A 12,976-nucleotide genomic window follows, 5' to 3' on the forward strand; every position below is an offset into this window, starting at 1 on the left:
TACTTTCCAGGGGCATGGAGTATATTTCAAAGAGAAAAATGAGCAAAGTAATATACACACTCTTTAAAATGGGGAATAATAAAAATTCGCATTTGACAAATGCACACAAACATATTTTCGTCAACAGGAAACTGCCTACATTAGAAAAAGGTATACAAAAGTTTACATTCTCAAGTGGGAAGCACATAAATGTATATGTAGAAATGAGCTGTGAACTTGGTTAGCATAGCAATGTCAGTGAGATTTTGAGAAAGGCAGTGTGAACGAAGTGATAAGTTTTATGCACCCGAAAACCATAGGTCCCGCCACCAAACACTGATAAGTGATCACCTGCATTTCCAACTGATGTATAATATTATGAAAAGCTTCACAACTAATGCTTACAACCAACCTAGATTCTACCCTACAGGTGACATTAAGTAGTGTGCATTTGACTTCTTGCCTACTATTGGCCCAAACAGATCTCTGCTTTTTACATCAGTGGGTCCCCAGGTGTTCTGGCCTACAACTCTCAGAAATCCCATCCAGCTTACCAGCTGTTAGGATTTCTGGGAGTTGAAGGCCAAAACATCTGGGGACCCACATGTTGAGAACCGCTACTCTATCAACTCCAAATCATTTTTTCCTAAGCAAAAGAGCTCTATGTCTTTTACTGGATGCAGTTAAAGAACAGACAGACAAGGATCGTTGAAACTCCTTGTGATGGTTTGGACAATTAAGACTGGTTCTTAAACAAAATACCTCGGTCCTAACCGAGGCAGTTCTTCAAAATCTCCTTGGACATGGACTGGGGCAAGGGAGCAGGGAATACAATGGCTTAGCTTGGGCAAGATGTTCCCATTCCCCACGGACCCTATTTTCCTCCCTAAATGAAGGTTTGGGCAAGATTTCTCCACTGCCCATAGACCCTATTCTCCTTGAAGGCTTCTTCTCACCCTCCCTCAAAGTCCTATTCTCAATGTTATGAAGGAAGGGGAGAAAGAGACAGAGAAAAGATGGATAGATGACTTGATGGGTGGAAAAAAGGAAGGAAGGAAGTCATTAATTTGCATTCTCCTGGGAAGCCAGCAAGCAGGCAGCTGGACCAAATGGGAGAGAAGAAGCCTGGCATGAGATTGCATTGGCAAGTTATAGAATAGATGTTAAGGTTTGGCCCTTGAGAACCACCTGGCAGATTATTAACCAGATCTGCTAGTTAATAAAAGTCCAAGGTTACACTGTAGGAGAGATTGGTTCTTACTACAAAGGCAGTTGCCAGAGTAGGTTCCTCATGCTAATGCTTAGAAAATGTGCATCTTTCCATTGTTTCTCTCTTAATGGATTTTCCACAATAAGAAGCAAGAAAGAAGAACTGGCCAAAGAAGAAAGTTATGAGTGAAGGAAGTCATCGATCTGAGTCTTCTGTAAAATTCAGTGAATAAGGCAAGGTAAACTTGCAATATGTTTTCAAGGCTCTTCGGTGTCTTTTAAGTAATCTCTGCAAATAAACCTGATGCCCAGAACCCATCACGATAGCTATGTCTGTCCTTTCTTTTCCCCCATAAACACTTCACACAAAGAGGATAACCTTTGATTCCCATATTTTCGTGTTCAATATTCCTGCTCTTTTAGATAGTTTTGACAAGTGTGCTGACAACACGCCAGCATAAGCCTGTCACTCCCTGAGGCTTGTGTGTATGTTGGTGTGTATGGTATTTCTGAGTTTCTCTCCCACTTCGATTCTGTCCCAGTTATATTCAAATATCATCTCATTCATCAAATGGAAAAAGGCCGACAAGTACAGAGAGGCAATTTCAAGCAGATGATAAACGCCAAGTATTGGAATGAGAAATCCATTTCAGCATAAGTATAGTTAAGTGCAAGTTAGGCAACAATTGCAAGCATCAGATTTCAGGATGCTAACAGCTGGAAGGTGGAAATACTGATGGCTGAAACCCACAGAAGCCTTTTAGCTGAATTATACAGCCATTCATCTTGTTTGGGTTTGTGCTTTGGGAATGCTAGAAGTGGCGGGGGAGGGATAATGTAATGGCAACAATATCTCAACAGTCAATTGTGGTTCCCTTTGAAAGCGAGAAAATACACTTTGGATAAAGGGAAATATTTAAAATTCTTTTTTCTCCTTGTAATTAACACCACACCAGTAGCATTTTGAAAGTGTCTTGTTACATCTCTTGCCTCATCCCATTTACTGGAAAGATTTCATTGCATGCCTTTCTAGACTTTGAGCCAAGGAACATACAAGTGGGGGTTGCTGGTCCTTTAAGGGGTGAGTTATAATCGAAAACTTTGACAGAGACTCTTTCTTCCGCCATTACAACATTATAGCAGGTTCAATCAAACAGCCTAAATCCTTTATGAATTATTTAATGTAGGAAATTACCAATGAAATTTAGGTGTAGGCTATATCTCAGAAGAACAAACTGGCAAAACCACATCTGCCTAAGAAAGGTTTTCCCCTGACACGAAGTCCAGTTGTGTCTGACTTGGGTGTGGTGCTCATCTCCATTTCTAAGCCAAAGAGCCGGCGTTGTTTGTAGGCACCTCTAAGGTCATGTGGCTGGCATGACTGCATGGAGTGCCGTTACCTTCCCGCCGAAGCAGTACCTATTGATCTACTCACTATTGATCTGCCTAAGAAAACCCTATGAGATTCATGAGTTTGTCTTAAGTCAACATGAGACTTGAAGGGATTCTTATACTGAGCTGGACAGTTTTAGGTTTTAAAAGAATTTGATATATAGGTCACATGTGTCAAATTCAAGGCCCTTTTTGAAAACAGATGGTGAATCCTCCCACCCAAAGCCCTCCTCTGTTGTGATTGGCCGGCCTCTCAGGCAAGGGGACAGCCATTTCTGAGGCTCCAAGGAAGGAGGGGAGAGCAGGCATGTTCAGTGCATGGCAGTATGATGCACATGTATGGGTGTGAGAGAGAGTGCGAGGCTGGAAGGAGGCTTGTGACAGCGAGTCCCTTCAAAGCATGGGGGTTTCGTGTGGGAAATTTGGCACAGTTTTATTGTTGGTGAGATTCAGAACGCTCTTTGATTGTAGATGAACGATACATTCCAGCAACTACAACTCCCAAATGTCAAGGTCTATTTCCCCCAAACTCCAGCAGTGTTCACATTTGGGCATATTGAGTATCTGTGCCAAGTTTGGTCCAGATCTATCATTGTTTGAGTCCACAGTGCTCTCTGGATATAGGTGAACTAAAGATCCAAAACTCAAGAACAATGCCCACCAAACCCTTGAAGTATTTTCTGCTGGTCATGGGAGTTCTGTGTGCCAAGTTTGATTAAATGCCATCTTTGGTGGAGTTCAGAATGCTCTTTGATTGTAGGTTAGCTATAAATCCCAGCAACTACAACTCCCAAATGACAAAAATCAACACCCCCCCCCCCAACCCCACAAGAATCCAAATGTGGGAGTATTGGGTATTTGTGCCAAATTTGATCCAGTGATTGAGAATGCATCCTGTATATCAGATTTTTACATTATGATTCATAACATTGATTACTGCAACGCACTCTACGTGGGGTTGCCCTTGAAGACTGCCCGGAAGCTTCAGATGGTCCAGCGCTCGGCGGCCAGGTTGCTAACGGGAGCGGCACTCAGGGAGCATACCACTCCTCTGCTGAACTAGCTCCACTGGCTGCCAATCCGCTACCGGGCACAATGCTGGCTTTAGCCTATAAAGCCCTAAACGGTTCTGGCCCTGCTTACCTCTCCGAACGCATCTCCACCTATGAACCGACCAGAACATTAAGATCGTCTGGGGAGGCCCTGCTCTCGATCCCGCCTGCGTCACAGGCGCGCTTCTCAGTGGTGGCCCCTCGGCTATGGAATGCCCTACCGGCAGACATCAGACAGCCACCTTTGCTGCTGACGTTTCGGAGAATGGTTAAGACCTGGCTTTATGAACAAGCGTTTGGTTAAGCAGTGCAACCAATCATAGGAAGACGGTAAATGGAACATAGGAATGGCACAAGGATTATGAGAACGGATCTGATTTCAACTGAGGCGTTATGTTATGTCTGTTTTGTTGTTCTGTCTTGTTGATTGTTAACTGTTGTGGATTGATGCTGTTGATCCTGTTTGTTGCATTGTTATGTTTTAATTGCACTGACACTGTTTGATAATTGTACCATGTAAACCGCATTGAGTCGCCTGTTAAGGGCTGAAAAATGCGGTATAGAAATAAAGCAAATAAATAAATAAATAAATAAACAGTATCAGAATTACAATTATGAAGTAGCAACAAAAGTAACAAAAATAATGTTATGATTGGGGGTCACTACAACATGAGGAACTGTATTAAGGGGTCATAGCATTAGGAAGGTTGAGAAACACTGCTCTATATGAAAATGAGTTTGACATAGATTGTGACAATATACACATGTGGCCTTTTATATATACACACACGTGTCTATTTTACTTGGTTGATGTTATTTCACATATTAGTATGAAAGATATACCCCTAATATACATATTAAGAATAAACTTCCTTGATATCTAATGTTTATTAGTAATCCTTTTTCACATTTGAAGCACCATGGTACCTAAATGCTAAGCTATCTACCTCTTTCAATTGAATGATAACATGGTATGCCTGAGGACGTGTTTGCAATCCATAATTGCATGTCTCAAGATAATCCTTAATCTACCTCCACGTTGGAATTTGTTTGCACAGGGGGTAAGACCAATTCAAAATGAGGAAAACTCTGAATAAACAACATTTCTTTTCTTGTTTTGGACTTTATATTTAAAGTTGCAAATGCACCATGACCTAAGAAAATGAATTACACTGTGAGAAGAAAGGATTTACTTACTTATTTATAGATAGCATTTGACTCAAGGCTGAAATATGGTAGAATATTATACAGGTTATCTGCTTCTAGGTCTCTCTGCAGTTAAGGCAAAGAAATTTAACTCTGTTTCTCCAGGACATTAAAGACTGAAATTTTAAGTTTTCGGTGTGATGAAGCATGATGGTAGATGGCCTATCTTATCAGCTAACTGCATAATCACAAAAGGCTATTGTAATTCTGTAATAATTTAACTCGTATCGTAAGTAGAACAGGGTCTTGAATCTCTTCTAGGTGCATGAACACTTTTGGAATACTGAAAAAGTTCTATAGGAGCTTTGGCAGCAATTGTATATGGCCAATAACAAAATGAGAACAAAGAATAAGTGTCTTGACTCTGATCTATAAAAAAGGATGCCATTTAGATCCTAGAGAATGCCCTGTATGACACTGAACTGTACTCTTGTAGCACCTTAGAGACCAACTGCAAGAATGAAGTTGGTAGCATAAACTTTGGCAGACTTTAGTCAACTTCTTCAGCTTATGCTACCAACTTCACTCTATCAGATAGTCTCTAAGGTGTGACATGATCCCTTCACATACTGATATTCCAGACTAACAGGGCTATGCCTTTGAAGTATTCATGCAGAGGAATCTGAGATAGCACTTTGTTTCCCAAAGATGGGAGACAAGAGGCTCCACCTGAAGAGATGACAACAACTCAGGGCAATGACTAGTGATGAGGACAGATACAGCAACCTTTGAGTTGTTGGCACTATCTGAAGCTTCAAGTTCATGACTTATTCTAACAGTAGTCACAACTGTGATAGCTGTCAGTGTGCACCAAGCTAGTAGCAATAGATATAACATCAACATTGCACAGAAAATATGTCTTATCCCTATTCATGATTGCAAGTACAGAACCGAAAGGTGTAGACAGACACTGCAGAAGTAAGGCAGCTCACAAGGGTGTGTTTTTTGTGCATGTTACATTAAACACATGGTGCCAAAGTAACCCCATGGCTCAAGTGGAACTAAAAAAATATGGCTTCAATAAATAGCATCTTGATGGGGTAAGTAAAGAAAGGTCTCAATTTTTTTTGTTGAGTAAGACATCAATTTGCCCAAATCTAGCTGAACTTGCCCATGCCTTGAGGTAACTTTCACAATATTTGAATGGTTTTAAAAATCTTGTAAGTTGGTTTCTATACCCATGGACACAAAAGATGTGTAAAAATAGTTAAGCAAGTCAATCCAGTTAAGATTTTCTGACACAATTCAAAACAATATGTAGTGAGCACTGATCATATTGATGGGCACACATTGGTAGCCTAGGAAAGCTCAAAGCATGGAATACTTTTATTCCATAGCTTCTGGGTAATTACAACTGACTACAGCAGGGACAAAAGGGGCTGCGGTGGTGCAGCAAGTTAAACTGCTGAGCTGTGGAACTTGCTGACCAAAAGGTTAGTGGTTTGAATCCATGGAGTGGGGTGAGATCCTGTCGTTAGCCCCAACTTCTGTCAACCTAGCAGTTCAAAAACATGCAAATGTGAGTAGATCAATAGGTACCGCTCCGGTGGGAAGGTAATGGCATCCATGCAGTAATGCTGGCCACATGACCTAGAATATGTCTATGGACAACATTGGCTCTTCGGCTTAGAAATGGAGATGAGCACCACCCCCCAGAGTCGGACATGACTACACTTAATCTCAAGGGGAAACCTTTACCTTTTTACAGCAGAAACATAAATCATGTGATCCTCCAGATGCTGGTTGACTTCAAATAGACAATGACAACAAATTCTGGGATTTACAATCCAATAATCTAAAAACTACATGATTCCCATTTGAGGACTAGCATAATTCTAATAAGAGTCAGTTGTCATCCAGACAACTGAGTTATATTTAAGATAAAATATGAAATCTACACCTTCTTTTGAGTAGATACAGCATTGAATGACAGCCAATACATGATATATTTTCAGGGCACATGAAAACAGGGCATTCTTACCCACTCACAGTATATCTGTGTATGGAAATAGGTGTTATAGATTATTATCTGTGTGGACTATTTATGTCTAAATAACTATGATTTGCAACATGAATTCCTTCTATGGGTTAGAAAAGGAGTGTGTGGTGAGGTATGCTATAGTGTTGTGGAACTAAATTTATGCCTACAATATTAAAAATTCATTACCTGCCTTTGAAATGCACACCACAATCCATTAAATTGTCTGTTATGGACACATTCATTTCCCCACCTCTTGAGCTGTTCTTGGTAAAGCTTTCTTCTTAATAATAGAACACTGAAATGATAATTTTGATGGTTGGAAAAGTAAAAGAAGTTAAAAAAATGTGCACAAGGCCAGCATTAATCAAACACCATTCAACTGCTTTGAGCAGTGCAGTACTTGGTCTGTTAATTATAATTGTTCAGGTAACTATCATAGAGTGGTCTCCACAAACAGAGAAGTGTCCTTTAATGACAACTTAGGTGATTGTAGGCTGCCTGTATATAGAAGGGCCTGATTATTTAAAGATTTCTGCTGATGAGGAATTTGATGTATGCTGCTCTTAGAAGAAACAAAAATGAAAAAAAAATCATTGAAAAAAATCCTCTTGAGTTTCCTATACCAGCTACATTTCATGAACAGTTGGGCAGATTAGAGAGCATGGCAGTATATCCTGGGACAATGGGTTGTATTTTCTTCAGAAAGCCCTATTTTCTTAATCAGAAGAACGTATCTGATATTAAGAGAAGAGATGGTCACCAGATTTTGAAAAATAATCAACTTGGTCGGAATTGATGGATTGCTGTGAGTTTTCCAGGCTGTATGGCCATGTTCCAGAAGCATTCTGTCCTGATGTTTTGCCCACATCTATGGCAGGCATCCTCAGAGGTAGTGAGGTGTGTTGGTAACTAGGCAAGTGGGGTTTATATATCTGTGGAATGTCCAGGGTGGGAGAAAGAACAGATATATAAACCCCACTTGCCTCGTTTCCAACAGACGTTACAACCCCTGAGGATGCCTGCCATAGATGTGGGCAAAATGTTAGGACAGAATGTTTCTAGAACTGTGTTTCTCAAACTGTGGGTCCCCAGATGTTTTGGCCTCCAACTCCCAGAAATACTAACAGCTGGTAAACTGGCTGGGATTTCTGGGAGTTGTAGGCCAAAACACCTGGGGACCCACAGGCTGAGAACCACTGTTCTAGAAAATGGCCATACAGCCTGGAAAACTCACAGCAACCCTACCTCTGTCATAAGTGTGGTGAGTAAGAATGGAGGGGGCAGCTTCTCTGTAATTGCTCTGTCTCTGGCACTCCCTTGCTAAAGAAATAAAAACAGCCCCCACCCTCCTCTCCTTCAAAAAAAAATCCTCTTGAAAACTAACCTCTACACTTTGGCATATGGGGAGAGGAGGACTGGGACACTCTAGACTAATCTTATTGGAATGTTGGTTGAATTACTTGTACCCTGTGGCCACTATGGTACATTTTAAAGAACAGTTGTATAACAGCCAATTTGTCCTCTATTTTAATTGTTTTTATCATGATAGATGTTTTAACATTGACTATGTTATTAGTGTAATTTGTTTTATGTAATTATTTGTATTTTGTTTTTCATTTTGATGTTAATTCCTTTTTGTGATAAGCTCGCTGTTGTTATTATTTTGTATTATGTTGTATTACTTTAATGTAATTGCAATTATTTGGGCATTAAATGTTTGTCTTTTTGTGTGTAAACCACCCTGAGTCCCCCTGGGGAGAGGGAACGGTCTAGAAATAAAGTTATTATCATTGTTGTTGTTATTATTGGCATGGAAACTACCAATCACTCAGACAGCATACTCCATGATCATACATGCTGCAAGATTAAGGGATGACAGTTCCTCCAAGTAATATATCCAAAACCTAGATATAGATTCATTTTTATTAAACTACACACACACACACACTTTTATTTACTTATTTATAGGGCAGTATTAGGAAGAAAAGGGTAGAAATGTGATCACACAACTGCCATTGTAGACACAAGTTGGGCAAGCTTGTTCAGCAATGTATTATTTTTAAATTTTGAAAAGTATATCCAAAAAAATTCACACATTAAAAAACGCTCACAAAAATGCTCTTCTTTTACAAATGTGTACAAACACATTTTAGTTTGTAGTCAAATATTTGTAAAAAGATATATTTTTTAAAAGACACACAAAAAGTCTGTGCTAAATGAGCACAGACCAGACTTATGTGTGGAAATGGATTTGACAGATGCATACGTCCCTTTGCTGCAAACCCACAACTTTCACCCATGATAAGACAGAAGGGCAAAATCCAAACCAAATTATCTGAAGATAAATAGATATTCTCTGCACTGCCGGAGTTTGTCAAGTTCCAGTGCCTGCAAGGAACCTGAGTTGGAGAAATATAGGAGTTGTGCTGTTTTCAAGAAGTGTCAGGTTGAACATTTCAGAAGTGATGCCCATTGCCATTTTACCTTTATTTAATGAGAGCGGTGTCTTATTTTCGGTACAGCCGACCTCTGATTGCTCCCCCCGGGATGGGACATCACCATGGGGTTCTGGTATATAATTTTAACAATGGCTATCAGAACAGTAGGGATCTCTGCTAGAGACAAGACATCCTTGGCATGAAATATGACAGTTTTCTTCTTGCGTCTTTACAGTGCCTGTTGATGTGTGTAAAATCGCAGTTTCAAATGCAAGAGCTTAGTTAGGCAGCTGCTCTTTTCCTCCCTTCTTTTCAGAATCCCTCCCCCTTCCCCTGGTTTGACTGTTTCTGAGCAAATTAAATTTACTTTATCTGGTTTCTGTGTCTGATGACATTAATGCAACCAGCACTGATGAGAACAATCCACCACCTATTTGGGATTTGTACAAAAATATGAATAATAGAGTGTGTTAAAAATAAGCATGTCATATACTTTACAGACTTAAAACTAAGCAGGCAAATTCATAACCTGTGAAAACTTTGCAGCTTATTAGGGACAATGTAAGTGATTTGGACTGAAATCCTTATTTGCAGCCTCATTTTTTTCCTTGTCTGAAGAAGGGCAAGATCTGCCAATAAAAAGTTGCTATTAACTTTGAAAAGAAGAAGATAGAATGAAGACTTATTTCCATCTGAGGTGGAAGTCACTGGTTAATTTCTAACTTCTCTTGTAACTTCATTGTTTTCATATGAATTATGACTGATAGTTGTCCAAGTCTAGACTTTAAAATCCTTTGGTTTTAGGAGCTGCATGAAATTGTAGTTTTGGTTACAGTAAAAAGCCATAGGGGATAGACTTTCTCTCTTCATTATGTAGCATTAAAACATTTGCCAACTCAGGCTCTGACTTACGTTTCCAAGAAAGTGTTTGCAATGGTGATCCTGTAGGACTTCATAGCTGAGTTCCTAAATCAATGGTTCCCAACATCTTTTTTAACCAGGGCCCACTTGACCAGGGACTACTCTCCAACATTAGTACCAAAAGGGTTATGAATCAGTTTTTGGTCAACTTTAGATTTGGTTTGGTTATTTGGGGTTGCTGATTCAGAAAATTGCATTGGATAGACCACATCAGCTCTACTTTCTGATACATATGTCATCCAGTAGTTGCCATTTGCTTGCCCACAGAAAACCATATTTAATAAGCCTTGGCACTATAAGAGGGTTTCGTAAGACCAGTTGCTCTCATTGTAATGGTGTAGTAACAGTGAGGGTGCGGTCCATATTTTAGTTCTTGCAGACCACTGGTGCTTCATGGACCACAGGTTGAGAACCACTGTCCTAAAGAAATGGATAGACTGACAGTTCAAAAACATAAGCTCTTACATATTATTTATTTATTTATTTTACAGTATTTATATTCTGCCCTTCTCACCCCAAAGGGGACTCAGGGCGGATCACAATGCACATACACGGCAAACATTCAATGCTGTTTTTGACATACAAGACATATAGATAGAGGCCATTCAGCAGTTATTCCACTTCAGATCTTGGAGGTTGCTCAATTCGATCACAAGGAGAGCTGTCACTTCGTCCATTATGACGCCAAGCCTTTTTGATCGTAGTACTTCCTTCTTGCTCTTCGGCATTTTTATGATGTTATAAATTAACCTTCCCGCTTTAAGCGGTCCCTAGTTTCTCTACTCACAGCTCACAGCTGTTTTTGAACTGCTTAGGTGGACAATGAGCTGGGCCATTTTTTAAACAGCTATTTTTAAAAAACAGCTATTAACAGTCAGGTGCTCAACCCCGACTCGGGCTTCGAACTTGCCACCTTTTGGTCGGCAGTGATTTATTGCAGTTGATCAACCAGCTGTGCTACCAGCCAGTTGTGCTATCCATATTAGAATTGGATATGTCCCTTTCTAAAATGCTATTGGATCTCCCATTGCTGGCTTGGCCTGATGAAAATTGCAGCCCAGCAATATTGGAAATTCTGGACATTCACTATTTTTATATGCCACCAACTACAACTAATACTGTAGAACATCTTTGTGGAAATTGCCTCTTCACCGGAAATTATATGCAAAAAGAGTCCTTACAATTAACCAAATTACACAGAATAATAATGTGGTGGAGGCTCCTTCTTTGGAAGCTTTGAAACAGAGGCTGGATGGCCATCTGTCAGGGGTGCTTTGAATGCAATATTCCTGCTTCTTGGCAGAGGGTTAGACTGGATGGCCCATGAGGTCTCTTCCAACTCTATGATTCTATATGTAACAGACTCCTGTATCCCAATCTTCCTTCAGATTGGGCCAGGTGTTATCAGCCAACAGCTTCCTAATGATTATTGTGAGCATAAACTGGGATAATGGCAGGAAGAGATCATGTACACCTTGCAGCTTGCTGAAGGGAGAAGAAATTGATATAGATTATCAGATTAATACAGGTCCCTCTATGTTTGCATGTGTATTGTTAATGTAAATCAGCTTTAACATTACCTCCCAAGAGTATAGGAGGTTGCATTATATCAAGTCAGCGCACTTCCTCCATTAGTGCTCAGTGCTGTGTACATGAAACCTTCCCAAACTTTGCCATCTCCAGATGCTGCTGGATTACAGATCCCATAAATCCTAGTGAACATGCTCAGACATTAGGGCATTTGTTATCCAAAATCTTTAGAGCACCAGATTTGAGATGGGCATGGGTTGGTCTACACGTGCTTGTAGCAACTCTGTAGTTTTACAAAGGAATATTTCCATTCTTTCTTGTAGGTGCAAAGAACTAAATCTATCATCTTTTATATGCAGAGCATGTGCTCTGCCACTGAGCCTTGCCCTTTCTCTTCAGTAGTCAAATAGGAATCACAGCTACTTGCCATCCTTAGTGTTCATTAATTGGTTCCCTAATGTACACGGACAAAACATTCACTTTCTAATTGACAAATGGATGACAAATCAAAATTATCTTCATTTGGTTCAGCTTTTTGAAACTAGCATGACTGAGTCTATTAAGGGAAATTATAATTTGGGTTGCTACAAATGGGGGGAAAAATAAAGAAAGGCTTAGATCCACCTAATCTGGAGTCTTCAGAAGTACTTATTTGAGGAATCTTAAAAGGGATAGGGTAATGATGGAGCTTGTTAGTTTTTCATCTTTGCAGCTTCCATGTTGAATAAAATTCATCAGAATATTATAAATGACAGAATATTACAAAAGGCAATCCTTTTCCATTTGATGTGTAAGATCCTCTCTGCTCCCCATAAAGGATAAAAGCAAATTTCAAAACCACTGAAAACCTGTGGCTCTTCTAGTTATTTAGCATCATTCTATGCATGTCTAAATTTAAATTCAATGGGTCTAACACCCAGGTAAGTGGGCAAATTAAGAGTACTAAAAGATATTATCACAGGGACATTCAGGCATGGTAACATTCTATATGTGCTTTGTATTTTGACATTTATAAGTGTGCTTTTTATTTTCCTTGATGTTTCTTTGGTGTATGGAGAGTCTATGTCAGAAATGAAAAACTTCTAGGACTCAGTGGGCTTTTCCTAACTCCCTAAAACTATTTTTATAGACTAAAAATGGTGAACTACACCCAAAAATTGACATTTTAGATCCACAGATGGAGGATTTTTACAAAACCAAAAATTATTTCTTAAAATTATTTATTTATTATTTGCAATATTTGTATACTGCCCTTCTCAACCCCGAAG

The sequence above is a fragment of the Anolis sagrei genome, chromosome 5 (assembly GCF_037176765.1).
Source record: "Anolis sagrei isolate rAnoSag1 chromosome 5, rAnoSag1.mat, whole genome shotgun sequence".
Taxonomy (NCBI): domain Eukaryota; kingdom Metazoa; phylum Chordata; class Lepidosauria; order Squamata; family Dactyloidae; genus Anolis; species Anolis sagrei.